Source organism: Rhincodon typus, chromosome 29, assembly GCF_021869965.1.
Source record: "Rhincodon typus isolate 14 chromosome 29, sRhiTyp1.1, whole genome shotgun sequence".
Classification (NCBI taxonomy): domain Eukaryota; kingdom Metazoa; phylum Chordata; class Chondrichthyes; order Orectolobiformes; family Rhincodontidae; genus Rhincodon; species Rhincodon typus.
In genome coordinates this window covers 20,703,546-20,722,925 of record NC_063360.1, presented here as the reverse complement: position 1 = coordinate 20,722,925, position 19,380 = coordinate 20,703,546, and the positions used below count along the sequence as shown (strand labels likewise).

The 19,380-nt window shown below is 41.6% G+C and overlaps 1 protein-coding gene and 1 long non-coding RNA gene across 2 annotated transcripts in view; both read right to left on the bottom strand.

Annotated features, from left to right (window-relative positions):
- onecut3b (one cut homeobox 3b) overlaps positions 1–19,380 on the bottom strand; it is a 99,123-nt gene that overhangs the window by 25,970 nt on the left and 53,773 nt on the right. The window lies entirely within an intron of this gene.
- On the bottom strand, positions 3,707–5,315 carry LOC125486498. The gene is made up of 2 exons (XR_007265164.1): positions 5,264–5,315; positions 3,707–3,934 (listed from the first exon to the last, which is right to left on the bottom strand). It is a non-coding gene; the product is annotated as an uncharacterized LOC125486498 (long non-coding RNA).

Here is a 19,380-nt window from a genome sequence, read left to right as displayed (position 1 = left end):
CGAGTCCGTGCTGGGCCCACTCGAGTCCATATTGGGCCCACTCGAGTACATGTTGGGCCCACTCGAGTCTGTGCTGGGCCCACTCGAGTCTGTGCTGGGCCCACTCGAGTCCATGCTGGGTCCACTCGAGTCTGTGCTGGGCCCACTCGAGTCCACACTGGGCCCACTCGAGTCCGTGCTGGGCCCACTCGAGTCCGTACTGGGCCCACTCGAGTCTGTGCTGGGCCCACTCGAGTCTGTGCTGGGTCCACTCGAGTCCATGCTGGGCCCACTCGAGTCTGTACTGGGCCCACTCGAGTCTGTGCTGGGCCCACTCGAGTCTGTGCTGTAGTTCCTTACAACCATCAATGCCGTCCAAGCTCAGGACAAAAGGTAAGTAAAAAGAGGAAGAAAAGAAAATTGGTTGGTGCAGATGAGCCCTGGCTCAGGTGCCTTACTCCCCTGCTGTCTTATTGATGATGATTTTAATAGATCATTAAAGGATTATCTGTATTTATGACATATCTATTAGAATTTTTTTAAAATGTCCATTTCAAAGTGTCCTGAGGTCTACCCATAGTGGATATTGAGCAAGTGCTTTGCAGGATAAAAGGAGTGCCTTAGGGATATGAGATGAATGAAGGGCATGGGGATATGAGTGTCACATAGGGTTCATTGGGATCTGAGGGGGCATGATGTTGTGGAGCATAAGAATGAAATTGGAGAACTGAGCCTCAGAGAACCCAAATCCTGTCTATTCACATCACCAGGAGACCAAAATATGATGTGTCTGGGCAAAGGTGCTGGAGTCAGTTTTTAAAACTTGGAAAATGGGACAACACAAAATCCAGCCCTAACTGAAGTGGTCACGTTGCAGCTTGGCATTTGCTCTTCAATCTCCATGCCTCAGCTTGGGAGGTGCTGGTGAAGTGGGCAGAGGAGGTGGAGAGGGTAAGGCCATGGCATCAAATTCAGAAATACCAACAGAAATACCAACAGGTCTTTCCATCTTGTAAGATTTGTCAAGTCTACTCTGTTGGTTGAATTGTGATACGAGATGTATAATGAGCATGTGCTCAATGGCGTAAAAATAAGTCACTGTAATATATGAATACATTTCCTTAGCTAAATTGAAGAGATGAAATGATGTTTTCTTTCCACTTATCTTCTTATCATTCTGAAACTGATACCTTACACAATAGATTTGTCCTCAGATACTAACAAGATGCACATCTGAGCATTAAAGTCTGACAAATTTTCTACCTTGCAACACATGAGGACAAATAATGCCCTCATCTATTGACCACATACAAATACTTTGTAAGGCTTGGCAATCTGTAATCACTAGGTCTGGGATTCCATTTGATTTGCCAAAGATAACTGTAGTTATGATATTGAACTGTACAACCAGTGATGGAATTTTACACTGCTGCTTTCTACAGAACCTCCCGTGATGTTCATAAAGTTGAAATTTTCAATAACTCTCGGTATGAAGATTTACAGCTGTGTATTTTTAGTGTTATCAGCAGTGTTGCATTCCCACTGTGGACAAGTTTCAAGAGTTCCAAGAATTGAAAGAAAACGACAGATCTGCTTCAGGTAAAAATAATTCCATTCAATAAATAGAGCATTAAAATGACTGCTTCTAACAATTGCTTTCTTGCTCATTCCTTCCTGACAGTTGCAGATTGAATACATAGTCGAGGAGTAAAATAGAACCCCTGTACTAAATGATACTTCTATACATATAAAAAAGTGTTGCTGAGATTAGAAGACACCTCTAATAGCTATTGTGTGATATCTGATCACAAGCTAAGTGACTGAAACAATGTTAAGGGTCTGTAGCATCCACTCATTTCTCTTCATTGGTTAAAGCTTTTTGCAATTGCATTATTGAGTTAAGAAAATCGTTTTTCATTCATAACATCATCTACAGTCTCAGAAAGATCACACCTTTAAAGTTATCACCAGCATGTCAAATGGAGGTTGTATTTCATTCATGTATTTCATGCTGTGGGAGACTGTAGGATGTAGTTCTGTTTGGAGATTAAATATACACCCTTTTGCCCCTTGCCTATCAAACACAACAGACAAATGGCTCCCGGCTCTTCTATAATTAACACAACTATTAGTGTTTCTGCTGTGGCCAGTATGCAAACGGCAGTACTGTGCAGTACAAATGACTTGCCAATGGCTATCTGTTGTGCATTGTACAGGACTATTGCTTACATATACATTATGCTGGATATTATGCTAAACAGAAAAGGCAATGTAGGATTATTTTGCTCTTTTCAATACATTTGAAATCCAGTAATCTTGTTAGTTTTTCTCAATTTATTTAGATAATGTTTCAATTCCACAAAAGTTTCAGGTAAGCCATAACTAAACAGGGTTATTTCTCAACTGAGCTCTATTTTAAAATTTATATTTCCAATGCCAATTTTTTTATTTCATATGACAGAACTACAGATCTGACCATATAAAGTATTATCCTCTCCACCTCTTCAATATGTTGTGGAGCTTGCTATAATTAGAAAAATCAATATTAAAGACTTTTTTTGACAAAAAGTACTTGCACATCAGCATTTGAAGAGACAGCCTTTATACTACTGTTAGCAGAGGCAAATGTTTTGCTTCCCACAGAGAAAAATGCTCCTCTGGGATATGTACAATGTCTTCTACGTTCCAGATTTCCTTGTATTTCAATGATCAGGCTTGCCTGCTAGTAAATAATTCATACTTGCAACCAAAAGCATCTAATCTAATAACTACTCAGGAGGATTCTTTTGCAATTAAGCAATACTCAGGAGGACAGTGTTTGTTTTTCATTTCCCATAGTTATATAAGAAAAGGAGAATAGCTTACTCTTCCTTCTTTATTTTATTAGATTTCTTGCACTGGTCTCTTAACAATGATGCAACAGCGGGCTGAAACATTGAATTTGTCACAACTGCCTGTCTCTTTTTCTGCTACCACTGTATGGAAGATAGAGTTACAAAAAGAAAGGAAAGTTTCTCCTTACACCTACCTACACCCACCCACACTTACCTCACACCCCCCCGCCCAACAAAAAGAAATAATAGATTAGAGAAGATTAGAGAAGTTTTTAATGTATCAAGCTAACAACTGAACGCATTTATTACAGAGTCATAGAGTCATACGACATCCCAATCTGACCTAGTCCCATTTGGCGCATAACCCTCTAAACTCTTCCTATTCGTATACCTTTCCAAATGCCTTTTAAATGTTGTAATTGTACCAGCCTTGTACCAATTTCATTCATATTGTCAGCATTCTACTCTCCTAACTGTATGCAGGACTCTCCAACTCTGAAGCACCCTTGACGGGCACCTTGTTGCTCCTTGTTGTATATATCCTCTGTCCACCTGCTGGTGGAGCAAACTATAAGGAGGAGGATAGGTTGCAGACAATCATCAGTAACTAAATAGGAAAGCTTGGATATGTGTCATGACATTCTGATGTGCATTGATTTTCCTGGTACATTGTGGTGGTTTCAATGATTATACAAAGGACAGCTTCAGTGTCAGACAATGCATTCAGTGTCTATGTTAAAGCACCACTTCTGGATTGTGAATTTTGTTTTCACATGTGCTATGATGATTTCTGTTTTAAAGAAAATGCGCTGCCTAAATGTCTTTAGCATTATATATGGATAACCAAAGGATGAACATCTATGGTAGTTTGCAATAAAGAACACCTGATAATCTCCATTTTATATCTTACTCGTTTATTGGTGCAAAACCATTTTCTCCTACTTTAAATTCTTCATATAGGTGCCTTTTATTCTACAGTTAGGGGACTGGTTAGCTCCCTGGGCTAGATGACTGGTCTGCAGGTCAGAGCAGTATCAATGATCCGAATTCATTCCTGTTCCAGTTGAGGTAGACTTGGGAGCTACCTCAAATAAAGGCAAAATTCTGTGGATGCTGGAAATCTGAAACAAATATAGAGAATGCTGGTGAAACTCATCAGGTCTGGCAGCATCTGCGGACAGATGAACAGAGTTAACGTTTCAAGTTCGGTATGATTCTTCTTCAGAACTGAGATCAGAACTCAAAATTTTAACTCTGTTCCACTCTTCAGGGTTTCTCCAGCAATGCCTGTGTTTGTTTGGGAGCTACCTCCTTAACTTGTCCCTGAGAGTGGAAGGCGAGGGCTATTCACTTTAACAAAAACTGTCAAGGAAAATAGCTCAGGATGAGGCATCTAAGGATGTGCAGATCACTCATGAAATGAAATCCACAGTTCAGATATATTAATAATATAGATATATTAATAATATAATAAAAGTTAATTTTTATTAGCAACAGAAAATGACACAATTACATTTATCTAAGTATGGCCTTTCTAGTTTTTGTCATTGAGCGGTAATCTGGACCTTTGAGACAGTTGGTGACAGGTTTACCTTGACAGTAGAAAGGGCTTTGCCATAAAAAATTAAAGATGAATCATGTGCTAATTACTCCATCAGAGAAAATGAGAGGGGAAAAAGACTATATGAGCAGACTGACCTTAGAGGTTTACACTTATTTATAGAATATATAAGATCTTAGCTTGAATCCCATCTAGGTCTAGAACAGACAGGAAGCTGTCAGGAAAGCATGGTGTGCTTTTAATAAGGCTGATGAACATATATGTTAATCGAGAGAGATAATTGGAAATTACAGTACAGGTAGTTCTCCTATAACACGATAGTTGCGTTCTTGTGCAACGTTGCACTATAGAAAATCACCACAGAAAATTGTGTATGGGGAAGTCGCTATAGAAAGTCACTATACTGTACAGTAGAAAGTTTGCGTTGTCCAAATAGCATCCACTATTCATCAATTGTGTTACTACCAATTCGTGTTAACGAAACACGCGTTATAGCAGAAATACCTGCAAATGGTAGACATATAAATCAAAAAACCGAATGTGTGGTATTCATTAATCATGTTTGCAGATAATGTATTAGTATTGTTACAAAATGGAAAAGGACCAACTTGCAAAGTCCCACACTATTGTAAATTGTCATAGATCCTATCAAGCTTTTCTTTAAAGAATATTTCAAAACTTGACTGAAATCCTATGGACTGTATTATAAAAACCTATAAGAATCCTTAGGACTCCAAAAATTTGGTCGTTTGGGGAAAATACAAAAAAGCATGAATCATTTCTCATTATATCATTATAATCTCAGTCTGGTCTGGGCAATAATATAATTGACTGGACCGACAGGACTGGTTATTTAAGGGAACCAGACCAACGTGAACATCTGCCGTACCTTTCATCTCTACCGTGGAGGATTTTAAATCCTGTCGGCCCACTCTTCCGGCTGGAGGATCAGCATACAGTGTGAGTAGTCGTGTACAGGAGGAAGGATGAGAAGAGGGAAAAAAAATTAGTGACAGAAAAGTTTAGCTTGTACATAAAATAAAGGTTGTATTCGCACACAAAGAACACACTACAGGAAACAACTTATACTTCCCTCACGGATGCCAAACCATTCAATTTATATAATGAAAATGTTATCAGCACACTACTGAGTAGCAGCATTTCAGATCATTTTGAATGTGATCTGTAAGTCACTCTTCACTTCAATATAGTTGTCTTAATTGAAAGAGCAAGTGAAAGTTCCAGTGCCATACAAAGACTCAATATACTAATTTCAATGGAAGTTGTAAAGGGACATTCTAGAAAGTTTAACACTTCAAATTCTTAACAATTAATCTTTTAAAATATTTCCAAACTTAGGGTAATGAAAGTTCATTTGAAAATAATGCAAGACTTTGGAATGGTAGCTTAAACTAAGTTTACCTTTAAACCTAAGTAACTAATAATGCCAATGCTTTTGACTTAAGAATCATTATGTTTTCCCTTATCTAGGGGATGCATTTCAACTCTTTTTACAATAGTTGGTAAATATTTGCTATTTTTAATGATTCTTCTCATCTCTCTTTCCATTTCCTAAGCCCAATCCATTTATGCAACAAAGCCAAAAGATTCTCCAATTAAGGAAATGAACAACAAATTCTTCATATTTCTATTAGGAACAGCTGACATCAAAATCCTTTGGGGTTAAAGGGCTTCTGTTATTGTGTTTGATGCATGTGTGAAAGATGATATTGTGTATGTTGAAAAAGAAATCACAGTCTCGTTGGATTTCAGGTATTTAAAGGTACAGTCCAAGCTAAAATGATAACGTAGGTGAGCTGAAAGATCACATAGTTATGGGCAGCACTGGTCTTTGAAGAAAAATGCCTTTGGCTTGTACAGAAATTGACAAGCAGTGAAAGAACCAGTGTATTTGAAAATTCCCATTAAGCATAGTTCCTTTGCTAAGGCAGCTAGAGATTTTTACAGGGAAAGAGGAGAAATCTGAGGAATAAGTACACTGTTCTTCATAGACACTTAAGCCCCAACTTGGACCAAGTCTTGGTGGAGTGGGGAATGCGAAAGAGATGTGTTGGTGGAGGGTAGTGATGGTGGAAATCTTCTTTCTTTTTGTGCAGTGAAACTATTAATGCTTTATAACAATTTAAGTTTATAACATTGTTGTACATAATGTAGAGAAAAATGGTTGCACTTCATTAGGAAAAAAGTATAACAGATAAAGGAATCTGCAAAGGTGAGAAAGCTATTGACATGCTAACGTGGCTTGGTCCAATAATGTACTCTTCCTAACCTATCTAATCTTATGAAGGAGCTGAGCAAAACCTGAGAAAGCACCCAAGGGATTATTACCCCAACCAAGGCAGTTCAGCAAAAATCTGCAAAGTGTTATTACAGGCACAAATAAATCATGACTTGTTTTAAACCAGATTGATTCTCTCTAAACCCAAACAACATTTAAATAATAGTGTGCAGGGCTGGATGAACACAGCAGGCCAAGCAGCATCATAGGAGCAGAGAGGCTGACGTTTCGGGCCTAGACCCTTCATCAGAAAAGGGGGAGGGGAAGGGGGTTTTGAAATAAATAGGGAGAGAGTGGGAGGCGGATAGAAGAGGGATAGAGGAGAGGATAGGTGGAGAGGAAACAAACAGGTCGAAGAGGCGGGGATGGGGCCAGGAAAGGTGAGTGTAGGTAGGGAGTTAGGAAGGGGATAGGTCAGTCCAGGGAGGACGGACAGGTCAAGGGGGCTGGATGAGGTTGGTCGGTAGGAGATGGAGGTGCGGCTTGGGGTGGGAGGAGGGGATAGGTGGGAGGAAGAACAGGTTAGGGAGGCAGGGACGAGTTGGACTGGTTTTGGGATGCGATGGGGGGAGGGGAGATTTTGAAACTTGTGAAATCCACATTGATACCATTGGGCTGCAGGGTTCCCAAGCGGAATATGAGTTGCTGTTCCTGCAACCTTCGGGTGGCATCGTTGTGGCACTGCAGGAGGCCCAGGATGGACATGTCGTCTGAGGAATGGGAGGGGGAGTTGAAATGGTTCGCGACTGGGAGGTGCAGTTGTTTGTTGCGAACCGAGCGTAAGTGTTCTGCAAAGCGGTCCCCGAGTCTCCGCTTGGTTTCCCCGATGTAGAGGAAGCCACACCGGGTACAGCGGATGCAGTATACCACATTGGCAGATGTGCAGGTGAACATCTGCTTGATGTGGAAAGTCTTCTTGGGGCCTGGGATGGGGGTGAGGGAGGAGGTATGGGGGCAGGTGTAGCACTTCCTGCGGTTGCAGGGAAAAGTGCCGGGTGTGGTGGAGCTGGAGGGGAGTGTGGAGCGGACAAGGGAGTCACGGAGAGAGTTGTCCCTCCGGAAAGCAGATAAGGGTGGGGAGGGAAAGATGTCTTTGGTGGTGGGGTCGGATTGCAGATGGCGGAAGTGTCGGAGGATGATGCGTTGGATCCGGAGGTTGGTGGGGTGGTACGTGAGGACGAGGGGGATTCTTTTTTGGTTTTTATTGCGTGGACGGGGTGTGAGGGATGAGGTGCGGGAGATGTGGGAGACACGGTTGAGGGCGTTCTCGACCACCGAGGAGGGGAAGTTACGGTCCTTGAAAAACGAGGACAACTGAGATGTACGGGAGTGGAATGCCTCATCCTGGGAGCAGATGCGGCGGAGGCGAAGGAATTGGGAATAGGGGATAGCATTTTTGCAGGAAGGTGGGTGGGAGGAGGAGTATTCTAGGTAGCTGTGGGAGTCGGTGGGCTTGAAATGAATATCGGTTTCTAGGTGGTTGCCCGATATGGAGACAGAGAGGTCCAGGAAGGGGAGAGAGGTGTTAGAGATGGTCCAGGTAAATTTAAGGTTGGGGTGGAAGGTCTTAGTGAAGTGTATGAACTGTTCGAGCTCCTCGTGGGAGCACGAGGCGGCACCGATACAGTCATCAATGTAACGGAGGAAGAGGTGGGGTTTAGGGCCGGTGTAGGTACGGAAGAGGGATTGTTCCACGTAACCTACAAAGAGGCAGGCGTAGCTTGGGCCCATGCGGGTACCCATGGCTACCCCCTTTGTCTGTAGGAAGTGGGAGGAATTGAAAGAGAAGTTGTTGAGTGTGAGGACGAGTTCGGCTAAGCGGATGAGGGTGTCAGTGGAGGGGGACTGGTCGGGCCTGCGGGACAGGAAGAAGCGGAGGGCCTTAAGGCCATCTGCATGGGGAATGCAGGTGTAGAGGGACTGGACGTCCATGGTAAAGATGAGGTGTTCGGGACCGGGGAATTGGAAGTTCTGGAGGAGGTGGAGGGCGTGGGTGGTGTCACGGACATAGGTAGGGAGTTCCTGGACCAAGGGGGAGAAAATGGAGTCGAGATAGTTGGAGATCAGTTCGGTGGGGCAGGAGCAGGCGGAGACAATGGGTCGACCAGGGCATTCAGGTTTGTGGATTTTGGGAAGGAGATAGAAGCGGGCAGTGCGAGGTTGGGGAACGATGAGGTTGGAGGCCGTGGGTGGGAGGTCACCTGAGGTGATGAGGTTGTGGATGGTTTGCGAGATGATGGTTTGGTGCTCACTCCCCTCCAGCTCCACCACACCCGGCACTTTTCCCTGCAACCGCAGGAAGTGCTACACCTGCCCCCATACCTCCTCCCTCACCCCCATCCCAGGCCCCAAGAAGACTTTCCACATCAAGCAGATGTTCACCTGCACATCTGCCAATGTGGTATACTGCATCCGCTGTACCCGGTGTGGCTTCCTCTACATCGGGGAAACCAAGCGGAGACTCGGGGACCGCTTTGCAGAACACTTACGCTCGGTTCGCAACAAACAACTGCACCTCCCAGTCGTGAACCATTTCAACTCCCCCTCCCATTCCTCAGACGACATGTCCATCCTGGGCCTCCTGCAGTGCCACAACGATGCCACCCGAAGGTTGCAGGAACAGCAACTCATATTCCGCTTGGGAACCCTGCAGCCCAATGGTATCAATGTGGATTTCACAAGTTTCAAAATCTCCCCTCCCCCTACCGCATCCCAAAACCAGTCCAGCTCGTCCCTGCCTCCCTAACCTGTTCTTCCTCCCACCTATCCCCTCCTCCCACCTCAAGCCGCACCTCCATCTCCTACCGACCAACCTCATCCCGCCCCCTTGACCTGTCCGTCCTCCCTGGACTGACCTATCCCCTTCCTAACTCCCTACCTACACTCACCTTTCCTGGCCCCATCCCCGCCTCTTCGACCTGTTTGTTTCCTCTCCACCTATCCTCTCCTCTATCCCTCTTCTATCCGCCTCCCACTCTCTCCCTATTTATTTCAAAACCCCCTTCCCCTCCCCCTTTTCTGATGAAGGGTCTAGGCCCGAAACGTCAGCCTCTCTGCTCCTATGATGCTGCTTGGCCTGCTGTGTTCATCCAGCCCTGCACCTTGTTGTCTCGGATTCTCCAGCATCTGCAGTTCCTACTATCTCTGATTCGATTTAAATAATAGTGTTGTATATAGAATATTTATTCCAGCAGCCTTCAATCACTTTCACAATTACCTATCCATCCAACTTCTTTCCAAATTAGTTAATGACATGGCATTTTATTCTTCTGGTGATAAAGTATTTTTCAGATCTGATGTTTTGTGGAAAGTTTCTGCCACTCTATACATCTCAAAATTACAGCAAATGGTATTATTTAATGGTTACTTAGCATATACCATTACATTTTAATTTCTACTAAAAAATTTCTAAACTGATTATCACTCAAAATTTTAACTCTCTAATTGAATTCATTCAAACCAACAAACTTGCAAGCACATTTTTGTCTACATCTTCCAATGTTTTAAATATGGAATTAATATCCTCAATCCAACTGTCCAGTTCATTAAGAACAAGTCCAATTCCGTCAGTCTGTTCTTGTGCTGTATCTGAGTGCTCATATCATCCTTGATATTTTGGTACTTTCTATAAGACATCAATATTGTTTGAAAGGTAAGTCGCTGTCCATATTTCAAATAAGACCACTGATTTGTCTTGCAGAAGTTTAATTGGTAAGAAAAAGCAATATGAATTTCTTTTCATGCTATTGTTCGATATTACTAATGTTATCAAGATGCTTCATTATAATATTTTTTGAGGATTTGTATTTAAAAGACTGTGAACAGTGGTTCAGTTGGAAAAAAATCAATTGAAGAACTGTTTTTTTAAAAAGAGGTAACCAAAAAAAATGGAATGTTTGTTTTTAAGGATATGTCTTGCAAGATAAATTACTTAACTGATTGCTTGGACTTGCTTACTGGAAATCATTTGCCTGGTTTTATGGATGTCAAGAGTTAGGTTTTATTTGGACATTGTTTGGAGTTCAGTTGGTATACAGCCTATTGAGAGAGAGAGAGAGGCTAGACAGCTCATCATCTGCTTTTCTGAAAAAATCCTTTTGCAGGATCCCACATGATAACTGAAATACTGAACCAGTTATTTTCTTGAAAAGTTACTGAATTATTGATAATAGCTGCATGAATGATATTTGCAAAGGCCCCATGATATATCTCTGTGATTAGACTTTTTGACATGAACAAGGATTCTGACTGAAAGCCATTTTGAACACTTAATACCTTCTTAATTTCTCCTCCAAGACTAACAATTATTGGCCAAAGCGTTCTTTTCCACAACTAATCTCTGCCGAGAAAGTTCTTTGTTTTGTTTTCTTTAAGCAGTTTGCATATGTCGGCTTATTTAGAAGTGCAAATATTTATAACTGTGAATTTCAAACTGGATGTTAATCAGCTTTACATCTATGTCAAATAAGCCCTGTTTTCATAATAATCAATAATTTTCTTGTTTGTTTGTGAATCTGGTTGATGGTGTTTTAAAATTCTAAATTTAACATAGGTTAAGTATGTAATTATCCATATTAGTAATTGAGTAAAGTATTTACATTTACATGTGACTAGTGAATTCATTGGACTCAATTTAGAGAGAGACAGCAGACTTCTCTAATCTCAGTCATAACTAGACTGACATCTCATTGACAAAATCCTTAGGGAATAAATTATCCAAAACACTTGATTATAGCATAATACCCACATCCTATATAAGTTGCAGAACAGCATTTTGTAGGCAAGTAATCTGAATAAAGTAGTTTGGATTGCGAAGAAAGCAGATTATGCTGTCATGAATAATTTTTTCAGCAAACTAGTTTAGAAAAAGTAGATTTAAAAGTCGATGGTTAACCTTTCAGGAACAAAGTAGACATATATTAGTATTGAAAAAGCCATAGAATAAGGGGCAAGCCTTTAGGACTTAGATGAGGAGCAATTTCTTCACTCAAAGGGTAGTGAGTCTTTGGAATTCTCTACAAACAGGACACTCAAAGTGCTATTGCAAAGTATGCTCAAGACAGAGATTGATAGATTTCTAGATACCAATGACATAATGGGATGTGGGGATAATACAGGAAAATGGAATTGAAGTGGGTGATCAACCATGATCTAGTTGAAAGGCACAGCAGGCTTGAAGAGCTGAATGGTTTATTCCTACTCCTACATTCCAATGCTATGTGGCAGGACAAGTTACAGTGCACTGTAGTACTCCTGTCAACAAGCACACCTAAGATCAAATATCAGACTGGAATGAAAAAAAAACCTTTCTCCCACAGGATGTGTTTCACTCTGTAATGCTGAATTGGCTCAAGTGTGGAATGGTATCCATAGAGATTATTTCTCCATTTGGACCTGACAAAATGGTCAAAGACTAATTGAGAACCTTGGGAGAGGGGGGAAAGTTCAGAGAGTGAAATTATAATAATTGAATTTTAAAAACAAAATAAATCTACATGAAATTTGTACAATGTGTCACGTTAACAATAAAACCCACAAAGAAAGAAAATGTGATATTTTAAATCCCTAAATTTAATGAATAAGTTACTGTTTCCATATTGGCCGTGTGATCTTTCAGTTCAGCTGCAATTTTAAATTACATTTATAGCCTTGACAAAATGTTTGCAATTTGACAGATGTCACCACAGTCAAAATAAATGACACCAGCACACAGGTTACTCTACTTAACATGTAATAGTTCAATTTATGTCTACTTGAAAATGTACATTATAAATGTAGGTTAATGAATGTGGGAACATTTTCTATGATTGTATTTGTTAGCTGGGCGTGAGAAACTATTTCTGTACAAAGTTTTACTAACCATTACAAGTAAATATTGCAGTTTCACAATACAGCTCTTCCCATTGCAACATCTCAACTTAACAATGTACTGTCCATTAATAGCCAGGGTAGTCAGTTGAAATGTCAGAGTTCAAAGAACAGATAAGGAATTCTGACATTTTGAGCTTGGAATCAGATTTAGCTTTGAATCCAAGATTTAGACTTTCCAAATTCAAAATATAACAAATAATACAGAGTTCCAGTGGAGCCATCCAGTGGAGAGAAACAAATAACATGCATGGACAGCTGCTCAAAGGTCTTGTGGAATTGGTGCATTGGATGGGGAAGCATCCTCAATAACACCAGGGAGACCAGTGTGTCCAGCCACCATCAACAACACTGGGTCGGGAAGGGCAAAATATTGGATTGCCAGTTATTCACATGCCACCGTAGAGATGAATACATCTGATGGATAATTATGCTCAATAATAATATCAGGGAGACTGAAACTTTGGATGGTCAGTCACTAGCAGTACAATCAGGGGGCTACCACACTGTCAAACTGGATACACGCCATTTCAAAAATCACAACTAAAATGGCATTACTGGCTGGATATCCAACATCCATACTGACAAGGAGATACATAGGATGGACAACCATCCCAAACAGCAGCAGCAAAGAATCTGATGTATCGAATGGAATGTAACACAAAACAAAGACTTGGGAAATCTCAAATAGTTTAGGAGTTTCTTGACACCACCATAATGATTGGTGATCAGGTCAACTGGGAATGCAATACATGAGGATCATTTTGCACTTTGCACTTGAGATGCAGGAGGTAGAGAATATTCAAAAATAATCACAAAAAAAATTGGAAAAATAAAACAAATTCGAATGAGATTTGTGCAGTATTCTTAAATAGTGACAAGATTCTCTGTTAAACATATTCGCTTTAATTCTCTGCTAACAAACATATACAATATTATGGTTACTGTGGAATTCAGGAGAATAGAATAGATTCTCAATGGCTCCTATTACTAATAAAATAAAGAGTTTCCCTGGCTATTACTACCACAAAATCATAAAGGAATAGAGCTGTGCAACCTGTTTTAGTTCATTGTTAACAGCATTCACCATAAATTTTCCAGGTGAACTTTTAAAATGGCGGATTGCTGTAATGCGTACATATCCTGCACATTCTCCAAAAAACTGGTTTAACTGCAAAAGGCTTAAACAGAGCCAAAATTTTGATATTTACCTATAATCTTAAATTGGATCCCAAAATCTATTGTATACTCATGCTCACTTCTAAGATCTCTAAAGAGAAAATTTTATTGCCAATTTCCTTTAAATGTACTAAATTTAAATTCTTGTGAACTGTGATTTCTAATAACATTATTTGGAACCTTATTTTATAGAGTTACTGAGCCCAAGTCAAGAGGGAGCTAAATTCAGCCAGCTTTACTGAAAAAGACAAAATCAGGAACCTGCTTGGGTTAATAACTGAATCCTGGAGTTTACTATTTTGAGCAGTGGTTAGAGCAACAGCCAAAATTGTCTTTTGAAAGCAACTGCTTAATAACGCAGGACTACTGAACAAATGAAGCACTACAATTTAAGAAAATTAAGCGTTGGATGATCTGCTGGAAGGTACCTATGAGGCAAGAGAATCCAAAACCCACCAATTTCCTCATCCTCCATCTTCAAGTAACTGCAGTCAGAAAAATTCCGATGTTCAGCTTCTGCTGTCCAAGAACAACAGGACCTGAACATCAGAAGAAAGGATGTCAAACCTCTTGAAATCTGTATAAATCAGCAATTTCACACAACCAATACCTGCATGAGATACAAAAACTCTCCATGCTATTAATAATCAATCAATGCCAAGTAATGGTGTAAAAATGGATTCCCAGCTATAATAAAAGCAGTCCCAGAAATACTCTGTTTAATTGTATTTGGTAAGTGTAGCAAAAACTCTTAGACATCTATGAAAACAAAAAAGCTTGCATTTATACAGTGCCTTTCATGATCTCAAGATATCTCAAAGTGATGTACAGCCAATGAAGTAATTTTTAAAATGTTACTGCAAAACTGTAGGAAACATACAATCCCTACAGTGTGGAAGCAGGCCATTCAGCCCATCAAGTCCACACTGACCGTCTGAAGAACATCCCACCCCATTCCCCTAAACCTGCATCCCCCATGGCTAATCCACCTAGTCTACACATCTTTGGACTGTGGGAGAAAACCAGAACACCTGGAAGAAGCCCAGGGAGAAGGTGCAAACTCCACAAAGTCACCTGAGGGTACAATTCAACCCTGAGTAGACTTGATCGGGTGGATGTGGAAAAGAATGGTTCTTCTTGTGGGCGAATCTAGAACTAGGGGCCATAGTTTATAAATAGAGGGTCACCCATTTAAAACAGAGATAAGGAAACAATTTGTAAGTCTTTGAAATTCCCTTCCTCAAAAGGCAGTGGACACAAAATCTTTAAATACCTTTAAGGCAGAGGCAGATAGATTCTTAATTACTAAGAGGATGAAACATTATTGAAGATATGCAGGAATGTAGAGTTGAGGTTAAAATCCGATCAGCCACGAACTGCCTGAATGGCGAAGGACTAGATGGCCCAGTATTGTTCCTTGTTTGTATGTTTGTGTGTTGAATTAGTCCCTAGTGCACAAGTTTATGCTAAATGCTACTCTAGTAGCCAACTTTAAAAATGTTTTTTCAACCTTTGGTTCTGCTGTGGCCTTGCCTTTGAGCAACATTGAAAAGGCTTTTATGCTCGAAAGTTCAAAGTTCAAATTATTCACGTTACCAGACAGCAATGGTTGTTCTGTGAAGATGTCTCCCAAGTCAGAGATATCAGAAACAATTTCATTATAATTCCAATGGCCTATTTGGTAGACGTCTTGATTATGTCATGAGTATCATTGTCCATTCTTCACCCCACTGTAATTGAAACGAGGGTGGCAAGACCATTACCACAATGGGAAGCCATCATTGTTTTTCAAATGAGAATTTCAAAAATGTTATTTTAAAGCTAGTAATAAATGACAGCTTCAATGGAAGTGGCTATTCATTTAGTATAACTCCACTGAAGGTCACACACCAACTGGAAATAGTGAGAACCAAATTCTTCTCCAGTCCTTGTAGAATCTGACATTTTGCACAGAGATCTGATTGGTAACATATGGCAGAATCTTCCAAGGCACTGAATGATGGGGATATTGGCAAGAAAGCTGGGAAAATTGTGTGAGATGGCCAACTAAGAGCTTCTTGATGTTGAGAGCAACAAGTTATATTTTCTAACCAAGCGTTGAATGGCGAGTTGAGGTTCTCACCAATGAGAGTGAAAGGCCTATTTTCATGCTTTAACACCTCATTAATATCTAACCTTGCCTCATTTATATGCCACTTCCCTTTCTATCATCTGCTGGACAGAAACTAGACGGCAATAATTCCAGACATGAAAGTCAAAGGGATTACCTGGCTAACCTAGCTCGCCACTTGCTCCTCTAGACCTCCACCTTGGACACTTGGTACAAATATCTCAGAGTACTCACCATGGGCAGCAACTATGGACTCCCTCTACCTGTGGATGTTGGCATCTAATACATGCCAGCCTCAATGCATCATTATGGTATCATCTCCGACCACTTACTTATGCAATTCAAAGTTATGCTTTGGAGTGTCTTGGTATCCGTCATTGAATTACTGCTGGGCACTTTGCACCCAGGGACAGACATCCACCTCATGGATTGGATCAGGATACATCTCAGGACTGCTTTCTCTCTAAGTGCTTACTAACTTTGTATCTACTTCTATGATCACAGTATCTCTGCCTTGTCTTGACATTTTATCCTTTGGCCCTTCAGCCAGACCTTAACAACTCACAATATTCCTCTCCTGCCTTGCTGTTTGGCACAGACACAAAGCCAGGCAGCTTCACGGTTGTCAGCAGTGATCAGTCAATATGTGGAGGTGCCAGTGTTGGACTGGGGTGGACAAAGTCAGAAGACACATGAAACCTGGTTACAGTGCACCAAGTTTATTTGAAGTCACAAGCTTTCGGAGCACAGATCCTTCGTCAGGTTACATCACCTGACGAAGGAGCAGTGCTTTGAAAGCTTGTGTTTTCAAATAAACCTGTTGGACCATTATCTGGTGTTGTGTAACTTCTGACTATGATCAGTCAAGGGGGAGGACATCTGGCTGGACAGCTTTGTGCTGTGTCAGTCTCACAGCTGCAGCATGTTTCAGCATTTAATGTAACTGCATGTGCTTCAACCAAATGGCCATGTCTCAAAGTCAAAGGAGAAGTGTAGGGGAGCTGTCATCAGTCAGGGGGTCCCAGCACAGTCACTCAATAGCATTGTCCAATTTTAGACCAGGGGTTTGGACACCATCAATTGGCCTCTTGGACTGGTCAGGGTCAGGAGTGCAAATCATTACAGTCCAGAGAGTAGATCATGGTCAGTTCTGCAGGTCCAGTGCAAACAGTCAGGGGATTTGTGGTAAGTCTGTGGGGGAGCTACACACAGATTGATAAGGGGCCCGGTCTTTCATCAGTCAGGGCTGTTCATCAAAGTCGACCAGGGAATGGAGACAGACAGTCCTGGAGGTCAGCTAAATAAATGTTAAGAGTTATTATCAGGGAGCAGATGCAATGGTAAGCAACTGGTAGAACTCACTTGTGGAGACTGAAAACAACAAACTAGTATCAGATGAGACAATAATTGTGAAAGGGAGAAATTTTAGTAGGGGAAAGAGGAGGATATGCGATACTGTGGCTTCATCAGGGAGACCCTGCAGCTCAATGGTGAGCCTGACTGAACTGTAGAGCCAGGGCTTAAGGAGTCAGGATAAGAACTGCAGATGGAATTCCAAGTGATATGTCTGTGTTTGTATGTATGTGTGTGCACGCACTAATGTGTATGTGTGTGCGCGCATGTGTATGTGCATGTGTGTGTGTGTGCACATGCGTGTATGTGCGTGCGTGTGTATGTGTGTGTGTATGTGCGTATGTGTGCGGGGGGGGCGGTGTGTGTGTGTGTGTGTGTGTGTGTGTGTCTGTGTCTGTCTGTGTGTCTGTGTGTCTGTCTGTTGGTGTATGTGAACCTGTAGAGAATCAGGATCCTGGCTGGACAGGAAGTTTCAGGAAGAAAGGAACTTGGAGGTTCCAAGGTCTCTTTGATGACCAGGTTGACAGGTTGAGCCCGAAACTCACTGTCTCAGGTGTGACAAACATGGCCTTCTGTATTCAGTGACACGTAAATGCATCCTGGAAGTGGAAAATGGCTGCAACCACTCTTAGAGTGGGCAGAGTCAGCTTTCTTCCCTCTGAGCACACTTATGAGACATGAGGCCCTTCAAGTGGCAATTACATTGATCAGATGCTTACACAGCACATGTTGAAGATATCTGTAAACATACTGCACGTGAAATGCATGCAGTGTCCAATGATGTGCAGTGCAAATACTAATCCCAAACAATCAGGACCATGTCATTGGTCATTGCAGATTGAAGCTGGTCATCACTGTGAAGCAGGAAGAATCACTGGTACATGCAGGCTACAAACAAAGATAATGTAAAATCTCATAGGCTGCACAGAGGCACAGAACTGATTTTCTCTGAAATATAGGTATTCACCAACATGCTCTTATATGAACTGTTGCCTTTCTTGGGTGATGTGTATTTGGGAGAACAAGATCTCAGTAATTATACAGCACTACAATCTCCTGCAGTCTGTTTGTGACTGACTTGGGCTGCATTCATTAGAATAGGGTCCTATGTCAAACTTCCATGTAAAGGCATTCCATAGACCCCCTTGTTGGTGTGCTCCATGTCCAACTGTTTACAGGAGTACGTAAAACCATTGTTTGTACATGATTCAAATGCTGACTACTCATATTACAAAGGACCTGTTCTGTTTCTTCTGCTCCCCACACAAGGTCATTGGAAGGGTGACTGATGGATCCAGAGTCTATTGTCCTCAATGCCATTTCCTCCAGGTGAGTCAGGCACAGTTCTCTGCTAGCTGAGCCTGTCCTGGGACACTGTCACAGAACCTATACAGTTGCTGGAGTGGGACTGCAACATGAAAGAGTAGGTGGCCATCCTACATCCTATTCTATTGGTCGTCAAGGTGACAGGTGCACTAAACTTTTATGCATCTGGCTGCTTCTAAGGACCCACTGGGGACCTCTGTGAGATCTCACAACACACGACCCACAAATGTATAAACACTGTTACTGATGCAGTTTATGCCAGATCACACGCCTCATCTCGTATCTCTGTGACAAGGTCACTGCTGTAGCTTGGGCAGTAGGCTTTACCCACATTGGCATCCCCCTGTTACAGGGTGTGAAAGATTCTGTACACACACTGCATGGGGAAGGCCATACCATAATAGGGCTGAATTCAGCAATAGTAAAAGATTCCATTCAAAAAAGTGTAAGTCACCAGTGGTCAACAGTGCCACATCTTAGAAGTAGGTGCCAGGAACCCTGGTAGCTACCACAATGCCTACGTCCTTGAGTGCTCTCATGTTCATGGTTTGTTTTTAGGGCTGGATGCCTTACAAGGATGGTCAATGGGAGAATAGGTCTGCCCTCTGACACCATGACTCCATTATGCAATCCCCATGACAGAGGCCAAGTGTGGATAAAATGCAGCCTATTCTTCGTCCAGGACCATACTGGAGGAGATGACAGCCCTCCTGACAATGAGTGCAACTGCAGCAGGGAAGTTGGGTATGTGATGGATGTTGAAGAGCTGGGACAATGGAAGCAGTTTGCTGAGGAGGAAGATGAGGAAATTAAACAGTCGGAACATTACCTTGTGCATGACACAGCACTAAAGCATCAACAAATCTGATTG